This window comes from Pelodiscus sinensis, chromosome 1, assembly GCF_052426305.1.
Source record: "Pelodiscus sinensis isolate ZL-2025 chromosome 1, ASM5242630v1, whole genome shotgun sequence".
Lineage (NCBI taxonomy): Eukaryota > Metazoa > Chordata > Testudines > Trionychidae > Pelodiscus > Pelodiscus sinensis.
This window is the reverse complement of record NC_143052.1, coordinates 26,927,176-26,946,813: the sequence shown is the minus strand read 5'-3', so window position 1 is coordinate 26,946,813 and position 19,638 is coordinate 26,927,176. Positions and strand designations below refer to the sequence as shown.

General features: G+C 41.7%; 1 protein-coding gene and 1 long non-coding RNA gene across 10 annotated transcripts in view; one reads left to right on the top strand and one right to left on the bottom strand.

The window, feature by feature from the left end:
- Nucleotides 1-11,525, bottom strand: part of KMT2E (lysine methyltransferase 2E (inactive)) — a 144,778-nt gene extending 133,253 nt beyond the window's left edge. For 2 of the 6 annotated variants that reach the window (XM_075909827.2, XM_089775432.1), the window contains exon 1: nt 9,925-10,697. The gene's annotated coding sequence lies outside the window, so the exon portion shown is untranslated. Of the gene's footprint in view, nt 1-9,924; nt 10,705-11,390 lie in introns of those variants that run through there. The other 4 variants (XM_075909724.2, XM_014580821.4, XM_075909672.2 and 1 more) reach the window with 4 other exon arrangements.
- The window catches only part of LOC112543784 (uncharacterized), a 69,655-nt gene continuing 61,420 nt past the window's right edge, over nt 11,404-19,638 (top strand). For 3 of the 4 annotated variants that reach the window (XR_012898132.2, XR_012898131.2, XR_012898130.2), the window contains exon 1: nt 11,777-12,568. This is a non-coding gene — a long non-coding RNA (uncharacterized LOC112543784). Of the gene's footprint in view, nt 11,543-11,776; nt 12,569-19,638 lie in introns of those variants that run through there. The other variant, XR_016348503.1, reaches the window with a different exon arrangement.

The window sequence follows — 19,638 nt, the reverse complement described above, 5'->3', positions numbered from 1 at the left end:
TCTCCTTTCCATATGACTGAGAACCCACACTTCATTAACATGGTTCAGTCACTGAGCTCATCTACACTACGCAGAACAGTCGAAAGAGGATATGCAAATTCCACAGGAATTTGCATATCTTCTTCCAATTGCACTTTTGAAAGCTGAGCTTTCAAAAGTGAAAGTAGTTTAGGCGTGGCTTTTTCAGCAAAACCCCCTCCCTTTGTAGAAAAGCCGCTCTCTCTCAAAAAATGAGGTTTACGTGGCTTTTTGACAAAGGGGGAGATTCGCCGAAAAAGCTGCGTCTAAATTACTTTCACTTTCAAAAGCATGATCCGAAGAAGATATGCATATCCCGCGGAATTTGCATATGCTCTTTCGACTGCTCTGCGTAGTCTAGATGAGCCCACTGAGACTAGGATACAGTCCACTCAACACAGCAGACATCTCAAGCAAATTGCTGGATAAAGAGTATGAAAGAGAAACTGAGTAGTGCGCAAAAAGTCTAGTGAGTAAAATTGTTAACCTGAGTCTTGATGGATGGAGTAATGCTCATAATGATCTTGTTGTATGCACTTGTGTAACAACAGAAGGGGGGAATTTTTTCCTTACAAAAACAACTGATATATCAGGAAATACACACAGTATTTACAAGTAGTAGCAGTAAAAGTTATAACAAACTGGAAAAAAAATTCAAATGTCTAGTACGCAGCTTGGTAACAGACAGTGGTGAAAATTAGGGATATAAAACTGTAGAATTGACTACTTGCACCCTCCCATCCTCTGTATGAGGGACAGCAAATGAGGGGCAGGGCAAAGCAGGAGTCGGATTAATAGTCGGTTCCCCCAGCACCATCTCTGTGGTGCAGCTTCCCCTCCGTCTCCCACTGCTGCCTCTATCTAGGCTACAGTGGGAGTGGGGGGGGGAGGGCTGCGCGCCAGGGGTGGCTGCTCTAGCAGCAGCCCTTGTCTGTAGGGCGTTCCAGCATGGACAGAGGCTGATGGATCTGGCTCAAGCCAGGACTGAGCAAGCCTGTCTCCGTTCCAGCTCGCACTGGGTTCAGGAGCTACCCACACAGCTGCTTTGCAGTTTAAATGCAATAGGAGCTGGGCTGCCTACGGGTCCAGCTCTTACAACCTTTAAACTGCATAGCCATAGCAGGGTAGTTCCTTCTGAGTGCCTTTCCTTATGAGCTTATCATGTAGCCAACACAAATTGTATCAACTATACGATTACCCAATTACCTTCTTAATATCCTTACTGCAAATGTATCCAAGATGAGAAAAAATATAGAAGAGAGTGCCAAGCTAATAACATACAGTTGCAGTGCTAATTTGATGCACCTTTTAGCCAAAGACTTCAGTGTTCCAGAAATAAAGGTTAATGTTGAATTTGCAAAATATTTCCATAACTACTTTGCAGCAGCTGCTCTAAGAAAAAAAGTTGGAGAAACCAAGCTAACTCTTCCACAAGACATGTCACGGAACTCAGTATTGGACTGTTTTGAGTGCAAAAATCAAGAATGGACCTAATTTGATGACAGTTTGTAAACAAAATAGTGGGAAAAAATAGTGGCACTGTTGCAGCCAAAATTCTTAACAATGGGCTTAAGAGAAATAGTGGAACACATGCCTGAATATTCTGTAGCCTTGAACCAAATGCAGGGAAATAGCTGTTTTATTGGTGATACTGTTGAACTATGGAAGGAAATGAGTGAGATCTTAAAAAGAGAAATACGCAATGACATTGTTAAATTACAAGCATTTAAAAAAATTAATGGGAAAAGCACTATCTTCAGCTCATTTTTTTGCAAATATTTCTCAATACTCATTATCCGGGTCAAACTTTAACTATTGAAGAAGAGGAGTTGGCTATGACATGGGCATCCAGCAATCATCCATTCTTAATGCCAACTATAACAAGCTTCAGAGCTAAGGGTGAACCATTCAAGAAATGTGTTTCCTGATAATGATTTTAAAAAAAATTACACCATTGAACTGGAAGTCAATTGAGCACTTGGATTCAGAGACTGTTGTAAGTGATAATTAAATTTAGCAGCAGAAGCTTCTTCTGCAGGTGTCGAAAGAATATTTTCTTCCTTTGCACTAATTTATTTCAAAATTGAGAAATCATTTTGGACCTGAAAAAAGCAGAAAGCTTATTTTTCTTTTCCAGATTATGAACAAAAAGGAAAATGAAGGTGAAGACAACTGAGCTAGCTGCAGAAACCAATATTTTAAGTTCCTCATTTTGACCTGGCTGACAGAGTCAATTTAAGTTTGATTTTTTAAAATATTTCATTTAACTATTTTAGTTAAACAAAAAACAAACCCGATTTTTAAAAAAACGGAATGTTTAAATACAAAGATTCATGTTTGCTTTGTTAAAATGTTTGCTGAAGAAAAAAATCCAGAATATGTAACTTTGTTTTAGTTAAATAAAGCATTTAAATGTCTCTCTGGCGATGTTATCCTAATACAGCTTGGCGAGAAAATCCTCCAAATACAAATGCTGAATTGGAGATATTTATGAAGTCACTGGGAGGTGAACTAACTGCTTCAATTACCTTTGGTAATGAAATAACCAAACAATCATTCATTTTCTGATACTGCTATAAAATTAACCTGGAAAGATTCCAAAATAAATCACTGTAAAAATGTATAGTGCATGTCTTCTAAAAATGAAACCTACATCTATATCTGAGTTGTGAAAAATATGTATTAAAGTTATAACAACCAATAAGAATGTACTTTTATGTAGAAACCCATGATTAAATTGAGTTTTCCTGACTAGCAATTTAAATCATGATTTAAATAAATTGTATTTAATTCAAATCCATCCTGCATCCCTAGTTGATAAACAGCATGAAAAAAACTCTCAGGTATTGGGAGATTTCAGTGCAGTTTTTGTTCCACTTGGTATTTCAAATTTGTAATACCCAGAAGATAAATTATTTCATTTGAGTCAAAAACTGATCTTTCAGCTAAACTCTATTTTTTCTAAGGTTTTCATTGATACTGCCATATGTTGAATTTGGTTTGAATCAAGCTTCCAGTTATGTCTTTGGAACAAGGATGTGAATGGTTAACCAGTGGGGGCTGGAGAAATTCCCCATCCATCATGAGAAAGGGGTTGCTCCAGACACAAGGGGTGCTGCTTCAGCCGGGCTGCTTCCCTCCCCATTTAATCTGTTAACTGGTTCAATTTAATGTTTAACTAGTTAACTAACCAAACAGGATTTTACATCCCTATTTTGGAAAACCTGCAGAAATTTGAAGAAGGATTGATCTCCTTATGGATCCTTTGGATTCAGTCTGGGAATCCAAACCCAGGAAGACTGGAAGTTTAAATCCTTCAAATAAATACCTTTTTAATTTTTTCCTCACTGTTGGGAGTTTCCTGTCTATATTGAACAAGTACATTAAATACAAAAATTCATCACAAACCCAATCTGGGCTAGGTTTCTTGGTTTGAATATCATTGTATACATATTCCTACATGTTTTAATCCCAAGAATTCTTTCAGTCACATTCAAGAAAATCACAGCACACAGAATTTAAATAATTTTCCATCACCTTCAAACTATAGTTCTCATTTTCAAGACATTGCAACTGAAAACATTAGCAATCTGTGCAAATTCCATCCGAAACTAAATTTTATTTGCAATTCTATGTAGGGATTCCAGTATCTATTTATTTTCGTAGCTTGGTGCTTTCTCTTCTTTCAAAAAAGGGCTGATTTTTATAGGGGGTTTTAGTTGACAGCATAATTCTGAACTAACATCTGTTGTATTAACCTACGGCTTTAACAATCATTTCCAAATGACAGGCAGGAGTTGCAACTATTGACCACTCAGTATCTTCTTGTATTCAAACACAAAAAAATCCTAAGCAGCTCTTGTGCATGACTTGAAAATGAATGAGAACAGCAGTGACAGAAAATGAATTATTTTAAAAAAAATTCAGGAAATATTTCCATTTTCTATTTTGAATTTTTTTTAAATCTGCATAATTAATAAATTAGAAGTGGGTTTTTATCAACTGCTTAAAGTTTAAACTGAACCCCCCCACTAGATAATTCAATGTTTTGCTATTAGAGATGATCTGTCCTGATATACATTGATATTACTGTATTTTTGTCAAAAGTTGATTATAAAAACAAATGTTTAGTTTCTGATTTCTTATGCATTCAACAATCTCAATTCTAAAACCGTATTCTGAGAAAAGTGACGATAAAAAAAAATTGTGATCCCACTTCACTTCCCTCAAAATACTGAAATATGTGAAAAACTTAAAAACACACCTATTGTTCTCTATTCCTCAACTTCAAAATAAATAGCATTCACAGTGAAAAATATTTTCACAGCATTGGAAGTCTCTTCTCAGATCAACTATTAATACATGATCAGCTGTCTAGGCATAAAATGTAAGTTGTTTCATGTAATAGATGGCTCTAACCATGGCCCTATTATAACCACACCTATTAGTTGAGGAGTTATCCTCCTCTGACTAGTTCAAGACATAATACAAGAAAAGTCTCAATTATATCCAATATATTTCTAAGACTTGTTAAGCTAGAAAAAGAAAAAATTGGTTTTATCTTGGAACACCTTACAAACTTAAGCCATTTAAAATACTTAGCCATGGTCTTTTGAATAAAGGGATCCAAGACATTGATATTTTAACTGTTTACCGTTTTGACTTTAGAATTACTTAATATTGCCTTCACTCTCGAAATTTAAATTCCTTCATCATTTTCAATAGAGTAAAGAATAAAGGGTTCCATATATAAAAATAAATCAATTTAGTTTATATTTCACTTATAAAACATGCACAAGAAAGACCATTAAATTAGTTCTACTCTGATTAAATCACGAGTGGGTTTATCTCAACAATAATTGCTTTCACAGAATCCAAAAGATCTACTGAAGTTTCATGACACCCAAAAATAGTCTCCTGACCAAAAAATAAACCAACAAAAACCACACCCACAACCAAGGGGAGGGATCGTCTCTTTCCAAATGAGAACTTGTGTGGTATGGCAGATATTAGAAGCAAATAAAAGAACGTGAGACCCAAAATTTCAAAAGCTAGACACCTAAGCCCATATTTTGACACCTTAATAAATGGCCTGATTTTCAAGTTTGCTGACTGCTCAGCTGTTCCCAACTAAGTCTTTCATTAGTACATTGTGATCTAAATGAAAGACAATATGAAAGGAATGGGCAGGATCCCTTGGGAAAAAGTAAAACAAAAATTGTTTTGCTGGTCCATGATGTAAAACTCCTTCAAAACATAAAGTAGAAGTATCAGCAAATAATTTGTTCGATCTATGAAAACATTTACTTCTGAGTATGAGTTACCAAGGCCTTTTGTCAACTAGGCTTAATTAAAGCAAGAGAAGCAATAAAGTACCTAGATAGCTAAAGTTATGTAGGCTCACAATAATCATAAAGATAAATTTTACTGTTATAATACATTACATAAGGGCCTGTTCTATACAATTAGCTAATTGGCCACCAGCAAAATCTAAGAAATAAGAGGAAAAATCTCAGTGATCTCAAATTTCTAGCAGTTAATACAAAAACAAATACTACCAAAAAAGGCATAATTAGTTTCATCTCGGCAAATTATAGCAAAATCACTATTTCTTCCTTTGTATTGTGAAAAAGGTCCAAAATCTTCTGCAAAACAATTATTTCAAGAAGATTAACTTTTGTTAACATTTTTAGTTTGTGGCTGATAGTAGAAACAAGATAACTGTAATTAGAGAGAAACCTGGTTTTCAGTGAAGTTAAAGTTTTAGCTTTCAAACTATGGAAAACACAAAGATTCTCAAGAGATGCATTCAGACAGAATTTAACTGAAGTCCACACAGGCAGGGCATCCCTAAAAAACTGAACATACACTTTCAATCTTACTATCAATTCTGATTTACTGTATCTGTACCATGGTTTGTTTAAATGCACTACCTATTCCTAGGTCACAGTTCCACAGAATTTGCTTTTGATAGATTTATAATCAAATGTAAATAAAATGAGTTGATGTCACCAAATCAAGAACCAGTTAACAACAAATTGATTTCCCCACATCTTATACAAAGTGCTCATTTAGGAACTTTCCTCTGACTCTGGAACAATTTGTTACCTAATCAATGTTAAAATTTGAGATATACTAATTTATAGTGTTCACAATGAATCACTTGAGTACATTCAAAGAGAATTAAGGCCTCAATCCTTAATACACAGGTATTTTGTCTTTATGCTCTGCAATTAATCCTAACAAAATCAAATTAAATAAAATTAAGCATGTGCATAAATCCTTGGGGAATGGGGTTTTACAGATAATCCTGTAGACCTTTAAAGAGACTAACATTTGAAATCAATTGGAAAACAAAAAATTGATTACCAAGACTCCAGTGAAAGTTTAGTTTAACATTAACAATAAGAGAATTTCAAAGTGCTTAATAAATATCAATTCTCAACAAAATATTAAAACCAGTTTGACAAGAAAACTGAAACACAGAAATCTATTCCACAGAAATAATCTGAGTCCTAGTAATTTCATGAAAATATGCTAAGAAAGTATTTACCTTCTCCCAATATTTTTCTCTTGATATCCCAAGATAACACTACGACATTCCAAATGCAGATGCCCAAAACATATTGATGGCCTTTGTACTTGGGAGTCCAAATGACTGAAAGGCTACTCGCATATTGAGTCTGACATTTGGAAAGATACTGGTACATATGGAACATAAAACAGAGCGTTAAAGATTTTGAAATTTTAAAACTACATCTCAGATCATTTTTGAGTAGATAATCTATTTTTTAAAATTGAAAATATATCTGCTGAATTTATGTATAGACTTTTATTGTGGTATTTATTCTCATAATAGCCATGTTTCTCAAAAAACATGAATGAATTTAGCTTTAAAGCACCTTTGTGAGGTAAAGAATTACTATCCCCATTTTACACATGGGAAAAGAGAGATAAAGGGACTCATACAATGTCACAAGAAAGACCTTCTGATTCCCAAGGAAGTCTAGTGGTAAAAAAAATGTTCCTTATACTGCAAATGCTTTTCAGATCACTTTTAAGGTACAGGACATTGGTTTAAACCAAATATTTCGGATTATACTTCAGATTCGGCTTATATTACCCTAGTCATGTTGAAACTGCCATCTAAAGGTGTAAGATATGCCTGCCCCTTTGCTTCTTGATATTTGCACACAAGTCCTATTACCATAAGAAACTTAGGTAATAGAATCAAACATAGAAATCTACAGGAATTACCAGAATCCTAATCAAGAAAACTCTACAAGTTTTCAACAAACCTTTTATCCAGCCCTAATGTATTACAAATGTATAACTGAGTAAAACCATACATGGATTTAAATTTTAAAAATTCATATTATAGCAATATTTGTCCCAGTAATGCATGCCTTGTCCTATTAATACACTACTTGTGTGGTTTAAATCACTCCGCCTTTGGCCTCACCACACACAAGGCATGCCTTGCAAAGCTGTTAATGCATACCTTCAAAATCTGGTTGCTTAGCTGATACAGATATAAAGAACAAATTATCAATTCTTCCAAAGTAGACAAAAATAATATTCATAAGTTAAAACTATTTACACAGTGAAAAATGGCTTGCTACTGGAACAGTATTTTGCATTTGGTTCTTAAAATCCAGAAGGTTCCAATAATACACTAAAATGGGAACTTGCATCTTATTAAATTAGGGACATCAGGAGTTTGAATTTACAAATTTGTATTTACCTTTTGTAAATTTAACATTAAAAACATGACAAATTTCCTGAGATGTGTGTCTATCAATTGTGTTCAATATATCAACTACTAAAAGACTGCTTCTTTGCTACACACACACACACACACACACACACACACACACACACACCATCATCTTTTTATGATGATAATAAAAGGTTCATGTGTCATTTGGGACAGAAAGAAACAGTAGGTACTGTAGTTTCACTTATTTTTTATGTTCATTATCAGACAGTTTTCACACTTCACAATATATATTTAATGAATTAACAAAAAAGATGCTCATGCTGAAAAATTACATGTAAGCTACTTGAAGCTAAAGTAACAGGTTTTTATTTTCTCTATTTATTTTCTTGGACATTATCAAAGTGTTACATTAATATTTTGGGGAAAATAGTTTTAGTTAGTTATTAATAATATTAATACCACCATTTGCAATAAAGAACATATTTTGTCAAAGATTAACCTGGCTTTCCCAAATGCAATCACTAAGAATTTAGTTAAGATTGTTTTAATCTTCTTTCTTGGTAAGTATTACTGGTCCTTGTGTTTAACAAAAGACTGTATTTTGATACACATATATGTTAACTAGCATGGATATAGGAATTCTTCCAAAACATTATTGAAACGAAAGTGAAGAGATTAATATGGCATACATCACACAAAGATACAAACACCCCCTCCCCCCAAAGAAGCTACTTGAGTCTATCGTCTTCCCCCACCCCCAGCGGTAAAAGTGGTCTCGTTCATTTGCCTTTCACACACATAACCAATAAAATCAATCAGCTGGGATTCAGCATTTTATTCATAGTAAAGTCAAGACATGTTTTGTACGTGATTTGAAGAAACCAGCCTTTTCATTTAAGCATAACAAGCTAGTAATGTGCTGCAGACAAACGCACTGCATGGGGTGTGGAGGACCCGAGCTGATTAGATTACCACAACATCAGCCTGGGGCCGCCATTTTTAGAATCTCTAAAGGACAAAAGAGGGAAATTACAATTTTTACTCCACATTTACTATAAGTAACGTAAAAGGTACGACGTTTATGGTCAAGCATTTAGGTATGCTACCTACGGTCATAGCCATCTCTCTCAGTTCACTGAGGCAGGTCTCAAAAAACCAAAAAAAGCCTTTTCGTTACTAATCCCTTTAGAATGATGTAAATAAACTAAGGCTAACACATTCTTAAGTTCTGCCGTTAATAAAACGTAGTGTACACAATTTTAGGGACCTGAGGGCTTGGCTTTTCGCTACCACACATTCCTAAATGACCCAGTATTGGGGAATACAGGACCTTTATAATTGGACTACATTATGTTTCTTCTACCCTATTTAGTACTACACAGTGGACCGTTTGTTTCTCCTCCCCTAGGTCTGCAGCAGTAGGGCTTACTCCTACTAATATCTTTCAAGAAAAAGATTTAGATATATACACCACATACGGAAATGCCAATGCTAGATATAAAAATTAAAACAAGACGGAAAAGAGGAATATTATAAATATGCCTTGGGCTTCTGACCATCTCTACAAAAGGGATGGGGAGAATCATCCCCTTTTAAATTGACACAAACTCTTTAGAACTGTTTTCCGTTTGTTCAGGTTACACCACAGACGATATATTAAGGAGGGAGGGAGGGAGCTGGGGGGTGTGGAAGGAAGAGAGATTAGGCCTATAGCGAGCCATTTTAGTAGCAGAACAAAAATATACAGGATGGGGAGACTATTTTCTAAGCTTCATGCATACAACCCAGTACGTAATCATACTATTTACACATGCCTGTTCTTAAACTCTGAGTCTACATAAATATATGTTGCATGTTACCTAAGAGCCCCTCTTGGGTTTGTTTGGGGTTGTAATCATCATGTATAAATCCTGCATAACTGCCAAAAAATCCCCTCAGCGCCTCCAGTTACAGTAACCCGCCATATTCACAAGATATAACGACTCCCTTACATTTTCAACCCAACCCAGAGAACCTAAAACACAATCCAAAGCAAATTATACATAATCACGCACGGTGGTTTGGGGGGAGGGGGATCTTACACCCCACCCCTCCCAGATGTAAAGGGATGCCCCTCTAACGTTTTAACCCTTACTAGAACCCCCTCCCTCCTCGCCAGGACATGATCATCATAACAGAAGACTCACCTGTAATGGTCACAGGCCAGGCAGCAGGACCCACTTAGCGGAGCCCCTTTCCTATCCCAACCAAAATAATGCAACGGCCCCACTGCGGATGTCCCTAAACTGGTCAGGACTCAGCCCTCAGCCGACTCTGGCGTAGAGGAGTGAGCGGAGGGGTCCTGCAGACCGGCTCGGTTCTCAGAACCCTGCTGGGAAGCGCCTTTACCTTGGGACCTATGTACAAACCCCTCTGCCGCTGCTGCTCCCGTCTCCCTCCTCTCAGCCTCCTACGCTCCCTCTATGTCACTGCCTCTCTCTGGGAAAATGGCGTCCTCCGCTCTCCCCTCCCTCCCACTGCACGGGGCTTACCCGTCCCGCCCGGCAGGGGCAAGGTTACCAGGGCGAAGCCAAACAGCCGCCATTTTGCTTGTGGGCTGGAGCGCTGTCTGTGTCCGTTAAGTCCTCCCTCGTGCCTTGTCCATTTTTCAAAGGGGGAGAGTCGTTCCTCGTGCTATTACATTGTTTGAGGGCTGGATAGCCCGATCGAAAAATTCCACAAAGGGGCTGCGTAGGGAGCGGCATTGGGGCGGTGAGGGCTCAGGGCGACCGTACAGCTGAGTGTATGGGGGGAGGGGCAGGAGCTCGGGCCCCAAATGATACTGCGGGTGACCTAACGCGCGTCTCGCTGACTTGCGGCGAGCCCCTGCCTTCCCCAGGGACTCAGACACGGAAACCTCTCTTCAGCCTACCCGCGAGCGAGTCCCCGGCGCCAACCTGCCCTCTGACCTCTTGTGAGACCAGGCCAGCCGTGCCGACAGCCCGGACTGTGGGGCAGGCTGCCAGCCCGAGGCAGTCTCCCCTACACAGAGTGAGACGGGAGGAGGGGTTAGAGGTTTGAAGCCCATTCGGTGAACGATGCAGGGCTACTGATTGAGGGGGGTCCCCTCCCCCACGCTCAGAGGGTGAAGACCTAAGGCAGGTCTGTCTGAGGAAGCCAGTCCGCGAGTGAGATCTTGCGCGGGCCTGTCTAAGGGAACCTCCGAGGAATGAGACACGAGGGACAGGGCCAGCTCTGTTTGCGAGCCTCTTCTTTAGCTAATGGCACTAGGGTAGGGGCTGGTCTAGGCTGCCCTGACTAGCGCTAATCAATAGCGGAGCGAGAGGTACGCGCGTGAGACAGGCGCAGCCCCTGTGTGTATACTGAGCACCTTCCCTTCTTCCCACCCCCACCCTCCCTGCGTGTGCTGCCCACACACCACCCCGCATTCCCCGCCTGGCTTCGCCCTCCGGCGATGGTTGAGGGAGGGAGGGGAAACGGCGGCGGCTGGGGTTTTATTCGACGCCCACCAGGGGCTGAGCGAGCCTTCTTCAGTGCGCAAACTCGGTGCACCACATAAAAGCTGGGCTGGCAGCTCTTTACCCTGCCTCGATGGAGCCGCCACGAGTGGGTGACTGGGGAAGCCGCCGCCATAGCCAACCCTTCCCCGTACCTTGGGCACAGAGGCGTGTGGGGCTAAAGAACCGCTGCTGTAGCAGACAGGAGTCGAGAGGGATCTGGATGCGGAGGAGGCGGCTGTAACGAGACCTCGAGTATGGGGGGAGGGAGGGATTAAACGTCTTGTGGCCATGGCGGAGTCTGAGGGTATTTTTTCCTGTCTAACTCGCGTGTGTGTCTCTGTTTCTCTCTCTCTGTCTCTCTCTCCGTAGGGCGCTTGGTTGGGCTGCTCGCTCGGGTTCTGCCTGTTGCGCGAAATGGCGGCTGCTGTCTTGCTGGGTTTGGTTGTTTGGCTTTTTTCGTTGGCTCTTTTTTTCTCCTATTTCCCTCCCCCTCCCTTGGCCACTTCTCCGCAGCGAACCGCGGTGAGGACTGAGTCAGGAGGAAGAGGCGGGGGGAGCGGACGGCATTGAAGCCAATCACCAGGCTGGCTGGGCTGCCCAGGGGCGCCCGGATTGGCTGCTGCTGACATCATCTTGCAGCAGGGGCAGCCGCAGCTGGGCAGGGCTGAGGAGCTGTCTGGGGAGGCTGGTGCAAAGGGAGAAAACAGGCGCCATGATCCCGGCGCTGGGGAGGCTGAGGGCCCGGAGAGCGAGGCAAGCTCACGGGAAGGGAACGTGAAGGCCTTGACAACCATCACCTAAGCTAAGCGGTACCAGGACTGTGAGGAGATAAGCAGGGGGAGAGGGACCGTTTGTATTTATAACTGCGTCAGCACAAGATGGCGCGGGGTCTCCCTGGAGAGGGACAGGAGCTGCACGTCCGCCGGAGGTCATGTGACCGCGTTGCATTCTTGTGGGGCTGTTTGGCTGCAGACCAAGCTGGCTGAGAAGGCGGCTGCTGGGGAGAGTCTGCGCTTCCTCCCCCGCCCTATTCATCCCCGCCCCAGGCTGGAGAGTCTGGGTGGATTTTTATTCTCCTTCCCTATTGCCCATCTGCAGGAGGGTGTAGTTCGTGCTACTAAGGAAAGTTCTCGCTTCTCGTCCCATTTCCCCACCCCCAGGATGTGGCAGCTCCTTCTGGGGAAAGTTTTCCTCCTCCCCCTCCTCTGCATTGAGCTTAGCTGCTGCAGAAGAAAGTTCTCGCTCTTCTCCCTGCCCCAGCCCCTCCTTTTCCGTGCGGGCATGGAGGCGGGGAGTAATTTTTTCCATTACTGCCGGACAAGGTTGTAAGGTGATTGCTGCTGCTATCTAAATTAGGTCATATTTGCGATCCGGTTTGGGTGACTCAAATGGTTTTGGTTCTCCATGTTTCACTTGCAAGAGCAACTTCTTTGCTTCGATTTCCTATGATAGTGTGTGTTAGTCTCTTTGTGTGAGTAAGACACTTATCCTAGTCGCCTCTGCAGTTTTGTTAATAGACCCATTTTTGTGAGCTGGGGTGCTCTCCCAACATTGGATCGATTTGCAGAGGTGGCTTACTAAGGGAAAAGTCATAGACCAGTCGTGAAAGTTGAATACTATTTTGGGGGTTGGGGTGATCCCCATTTCTATTGTGGAACAGCTTCACTAAGAACATGAGGCAGTTAAATAACAGAGTTCATACCGCAGATAGAACAAATATGATTGGTGTAATCACACTATTTCCAAAGTATTAATTCTTGGATATGTGCATAATAACTTTTCCAGGGACTATTTTTACAGGCTGTGTAATCCTGATAGTCTTTTAAAGATGCCATATTTAAAACTTTAAAGAACAAGAAATGTGGAAAGTGAAACTGTAGAGAAGTCTATGGTTTCTCCATCTAGAGACTAATGTGTTATCCCTCTTAATCTGTTCATTTATATTTTTGTTTCTACACGTCTGTCTGGACAATACTGAGTGAGGAAGGGGAGCTTAAAGTGCCTTATCGGACCTATTATCCTGGAGTTTGTGTATTGTCACATTAACATTAGTACTGTAAATGACTTGCCAAATAATGACTTGCCAAATCAATGCTATCTGATCCATAAGTCACATGTGCGAGTTAGGAGTCTAGTTACATAACTAAATGTGGTCCCAGTTACAGCCTCTTACCCTGATCATATAACTAGCATGCCTTCTGCTCAAAGTACTTCTTTGGTTCTGTCTTCTGAAGAAGTGGGTTGTGCCCATGAAAGCTCATGATACCATCTACATGTTTTGTTAGTCTTTAAGGTGCCACTAGACATTTTCTTTAAGTTTTCAATAGTAGTTTTCAATAGTAGTTCCAAATAACTTCACTAAGGGAGGAGGACCTCCTTTTTATCCAGAATCAAATAGTGTCATAACACCCTTGGATTACACATAGGAAAATTTTAATACAGAAATGCAAAGGTTAGACCCTGAAATAAATGGCTAACCTAATGATTTGAGGTTAGAAGGTTCTTAAACTTGGACTGACAGTCTTAATTGTGTAAATCCTGGAGATGCTGTCTTCTGTATTGTTTGGTCTTTATGAAAAGATGTGAGTTTCGGAGGCTTTTTTTAGGAACATTGGCATTGAATGAAGGAAATACTCTATACTAGATCCCAATCAAATATTTTGTGTTAAAAATGTGATTACACTTAAAGCATACTTTATAGGTCAAACTAGTCCAGTTGTGTTGCAGGCTGAAAGACCAAGATTTGTTCCAGAATCCCTGCAATTTCTTGTATTGGTCTCTCCCTCTGTCTACTGCTACAGTCGCAGAGCATGCCTGTAGTGTTCTGCCCCACAGTTGTATCCGCCTTTGTCACAGAAGCACAGTGAAAACAAATATACTTAAAATCTGCTTGATTCTGGTGCTGTGAAATCCCTCCCAAAAGAGATGTAGTGCAACCTTGACAAAAGCTGGGAGGGGGGGAAATGTGGAAAAAACAGTGAGGTGCAAGCAGAAGCTTACAAAAAGGAAAGACCTTAAACAGGACAGAGGAAAAGAAGGCCGGGTAGAGGAAACTCTTAGCTTGCTGAGTAGAGGCTGGCCCCCTTTTGACTAGAAAAATTTGGGCAGGCCTACATTACCACTAAAGTCTTAACTTCCGTTGCTCAAGGATGTGAGAACTGCCTCTTCCCCTCCTCCCCCCGCCCCATGCCGGATTTGTGCTATCCGCACCAGTGCTTAAGACACTCTACAGTGGTGCAGTTGCATCATTGTAGCTTAAACCTTTCCTTAGTCCCCTTTTTAAATTGGAATTGTACCTCTTTGTTAGTTTCATCTAATGTGGTACTTTATTTGATTGATGAGGTGGACTTAGGATAGATAGCTGGTACCCCTTGGATTCCCTGTTGAAGCTCAGGGTTCCTCTTCATGTATACCTATCCCATTCCTTTTATATTAAGTGGTAGTGCATACACAGGTGGCACTGCTTACTCTTTTCCTCCATCCACTCCTGGAGATGGGTAATTTGGGGGTCTGAGAATAGGAAAAGATGAGGGTCTGATCTGTACAAGGGCCCACTGACTCTTATGTACATAGAGTCCTGGGGGCAGCTGTTGACTGAAATGTTAGTTGTACAGCTCTTGTGGCATTATGGTGACTCTAATGGTGTGGTGCCTAGCACTTGGGAGCAGAGGGAAGGGAGAAAGTAGATAATGCTCAAAAAAAATCTTTTTTTTTACCAGAGTTGTGTATTAATGTTTAATATAGGTCCTAGCTTGGGTGTAGTAGTATTACTAAAATTGCTGTTCTAGAAACCTTCCGTTAACTAGCCTAAACTGACTAAAACTTCATGTAACAAATGGGGAAAACAGGCGGAGGAATAGGTGACAACTATAAACTAGATGCTTATGCTGCAGGCTAGTAGTGAAGAGAACAATATTGGAAGCTAACTGCACCTCATCTCAGAAGTATATAACTATTCAGCTTGTCAAAATGGAAATAAGAAGAAATAGAAAAAACCCAGAGGGGAAAGATAATATACCACTGATTTCATCAGTTCTTAAACTAAAAAACATTACCTTTCCCACTCCATAGATAGAGGTGACCCCAGAGAACTGTAGAAACTGAATTTGACTTTTCTGTCCAGAGTTGAAATAACATTTAATTGTAACTGTCTTGCATGTTTGTGCCATTAGGCAAGATACTAAAATGACCCTTTGGCAGTGGGGATTAGAAAGATGTCATGTTGGTGTGATGATTTTGTCTTGGTTTAAAGAAGACCACCTGTTGGAGCTGTGACTCCGGTGATACTCCAAAGCCTTCCTGGGGCTTTGTATATGTCCAGGCTGTGTGTAATTGCAATAACTGGTTTTCTTGTACATGTGTGAGAACAAAACACATTCCGTGTTCTACCTCACTTTATAAGTGATGCGGCTTAGCAGCTGCAGAAGAAAGTAGGAAAGGTTTTTTTTTTAAATATTGCCTTACAGTGTTAAACAGTCTGACATGAGCAAATTGTGTCTTTAACTCTTAATGCTTTAAGTCCACACCAGGATTCCATACAAGTTTCTAAGTAAGAAATCTGCCTATTATGAGCTTGCTACATAAAACAAAATACTGTTGCTTCCTGGTCTTGTGGCTCTAAATACCATTGGTCTCCAACCTCTTTTAACCACAGGATCACTTTTTTCCAATTAAAGTGCTGTGTAAGACACTTCAAACTCCAGTACCCATACCCTACTTCCTTCCTACCCCTTCTTTGAGGCCCTGCCCCCACCCCTTCTTTTGGGCCTCACCCTGCTCATTCCACCCTCCTTCCCTCACTTTCACCAGGCTGGGGTGCAGGCTCTGGTCTTGGGTAAAAGGGTTAGAGGTGTAGAAAGGGCTTTAGGCTTAGCCCAAGGTGTGGGATTGGGGTCTAGAAGAGGTTTCAGAGTGCAAGCTCCAGGAACGAGTTTAGGTCCAAGGGCATTCGGCATTCATGTCTAGGGCAGGAGGTTGGGAGCAGGGGGGGAAATGTGCTCTGGCTGGACACTTTTAACTGCAACTGCTTCCAGGTCATGAAACAGAGTTAAGGTAGGCTTACTCCTGCCTTAGCCCTGCATCACTCCTGAAAGCAGCTGGCATGTACAGAAATGGCTCCATGGTGCTGGGTGCTGCTTCTCATCTATAGGCACTGAGCCCACAGCTTCTACTGGTCACAGTTCCCCATTATTGATCAATGAGAGCTGCAAGAGTGGTGCCTGCAGGCAAGGACAGCAGCTGGCGCCACCCCCACCCACCTGTGCTCTTCACTTCTCAGGGGCTGCAGGGCCATTCTAGTTACTTCCAGCAGCAGCAATTGCCATTGGGATAATTACTGCAGCCATGACAGGTTAGGCATTTTAGAACTCACTACTCAAACTTAAGTATGAGAGAAATAAAAACATGCACAGACCAGTCAAACCAAAAACACTTTGCAAGCAGTAAAAGAAGTAACAGCTGCTCACATGTGTATTGGGTCAGGAGATAAGAGTGCAGGACTGTGTTTCTGAGAAACTTGCATTGCACCCTGACATCAGTGCTCTCCTTCTCTCCCACACACTGCCCAGCAAGTAGGAGGATTGTGGGAGGGCAGCTCCAAGGCAGAGGGCAGGAGCAGTGTGACAGTGGGTGGAGGGGCAACTGCAGTGCCAGTGCTTGATGGCTTTCTGACCAAACAAATCAGGATCACCTGGCAGACTCCAAGATCTGCTGATAATCTTGATTGGTAACCACTCCTCTATATTTAACAGCTTCTTTCTCTCCTCCCTCTTCTTGATTCTTTCCCAAAAGTTCAGTGAGTTTCTTAAGCCTGTTTTTGTGATGCTGCCTAGGGCTGTTAACCTGTACTCATGTACACAGTTAACTGATTACTGGTGGAGTTGAGGCTTAACGTGCATGGCTGTACACCCTCATCCCCCACTGTATCCAAGGCAGGAGTTGGTGCATGTGGAGAGCAAGCCTTTAAGACTGCTCCCTGCAATGCTGTATCAGAGGCAGCACCTGAGGGGTGGAGAGCCCCTACACGTGGGGAGCCAGTTTTGAAGCCAGCTCCTTTTGTATATGGGCTGCCACTTAGGCAGCAGCTTGGAGTGGCTGGGGAGGGCTCCCTAGGAGCACACTGGCTGCTGGCCCCACCACTGCTGCATAGTCAAACCCTGATCTATGCCCTATTAAAGCAGTACCTCTCCTCTTCACATTTTCTACACTATTGCTTTTGTGATGCGGTACTGTCAATTCACTCCATATGTGAAATGGTGCTGTTAAACAATTTTCATTTGTGTTGGTAAAAAGGTTTACAAACCTTACTAGCAATCAAACCACTTTTCACCCCCAAGTTCTGACTGGAGCTGGACTGTATATTAAACATACATAGAGCAGCACCGCTGCTTCCAAAATGAGCAAATGTTTGGGAAGAAGAGAGAAGTGCCACGTTCCAATGCTTTAAAATGTTTTACAAATACTTCAATAAAAATTTAGAAACATCAATAAAATGAAACTTAGTTACTCAAACTTCAAATATGTGGGTCTAATTCCTCATTGGTTACAAGGATAGGGGAAAATATAAGTAACTGTTCAGGTGTTAAATGCAAACTTGTGCGTTTTCAAGCCATTGGTGAAGAATGCTATCTCTGACTAGCAAAGCAACCCTCAGTCACAATTCTGACATTCTAGCACAGTTTCTCAGCCAGTGGTAAGAGTAAAGAAGTCTGGGTGAGTATGTCAACACAACTGAAACTTGGAGAAAACTTAGGTTTTTTTTAAGTTTTACAGCACTTTATTTTTGTACTTTCAAAAATGTCATCGCTGGCCTGGTAATTAAGTTGTTCACACAAATGTGTTGCAATGGCAGAAGAGAATTTTGTATCTGAAAACTAGGTCCTGGGGCTACTTAACTTTTTTAAGGGGTAGTTGACTTAAAAAAAAGTTAGACACTGTTTTAGCATGTCACCTTGTAGCTATGGTGTTAAGGATTGTTAATTCTGAACATGGCACTTAATCCATTTGACTATACTCTTTCCCCCTCTAGATAATAGTAGATTATTTTGAGAGCTTTGCTTTCCACCTTATTGCAATATAGTAGTCTCATTCTGGGCTCTCTGGTTAGAATCTTTTTGCCTATTCCCAATAAAAGGAGCTGCTGTTCAAATTGGGGGCAAATTTTGTTTGGCTAGTGCAGTCTAGGCAAGACGCTGCCTTTAGATCAGGCGTGGGCAAAATACAGCCTGTGGGTTTGGCCCACGGATGCTGTGGGGAGCCCCAGACAGACTCCCCATTTGCCTTGCCCCACCCCCATGCTTTGAAACCTGGCTATGGGGCAGTTTCACTTCAAAAACAGCCCGGGGGCGGGGAGGGGGAGTTTTAGGAGCTGTTCGCACCCTCAGCATAGTCCCATTGGTTGGCTCAGTGAGAGGTGCCTGTTTCAGTAACAGGTAGCTGTGAAACAAAGGGCTTGTACTTATTCACAGCACATGATTGCAGCCTGTGTGGAGGTGGGGCAGGGAGGGAGGCTGATTCAGGAACCTGCTGTGGGCTGGTATGTCTCCTGCCAGAACGGGTCTCTGGCATCCCAGACCCTCCCTTCCCCAACCCTCTGCCTCCCTACTCCAAATACCTCAATTGCTTGTCCTAGGTCACAGTCCAACCCCTGTGCTCCAGGTCACAACTGCCTTTTTCACCTAAACTCCCTCCTTTACCCCAAGCTCCCTTCTGTACCTAACCTCCATACCAGACCTTGCACCTCCTTCATTAATATGGAAGAGTGTGGCCCTTGACCATGTTCTAAATTCTTGGAGTAGCTGCCCCCCCATCAAAAATTATTGCCCACCCTTTATTTAGATCAGTAGTTCCCAGCCTTTTCAAGTATATGGCCCTCTCTTCAAATCTCTTAATTCATGGGACAACCCACCCCTGCTCCCAAACAATTCATTTTTGCTAGCCCAGTTAAACCCTTCCTGCCACTTTAATAGCTTTTGAATGGTTAGAGCAGAGTAACATCTTCAAAAAAGAAGAAAAAAGTGACACCTGTTTATAGGCCTACTCAAGCATACAGTTGCAACTTGCCAACTTCAGTGTGGGCTTGCAGACTGCAGGGTATAGAGCTTCTCAGGTCCCATTGGCTGCTGTTCACCCATACTGCTTAACTCCTGTCCCCTGCCCATCCATGGAGTAAGGGGACTCTCATGGTCAAAGGGAGCTCTGGAGCAAAATTCCCTCAAGGGTGGAATTCTGGGAGGGTAGGGGACAAGGGTGGAACTTTGGGAGGGAAGGGCAGCAGTTATGCATGCTGGGACATGGCTTGCTTTTGATACCATTCTCAGGAAGCTAAGGGAGCATGGGGAAAGTGCCTACATCCCTCTCATGCCTGGCTGTTGTGTGAGAGGCACGTACAGGATAAGGAAA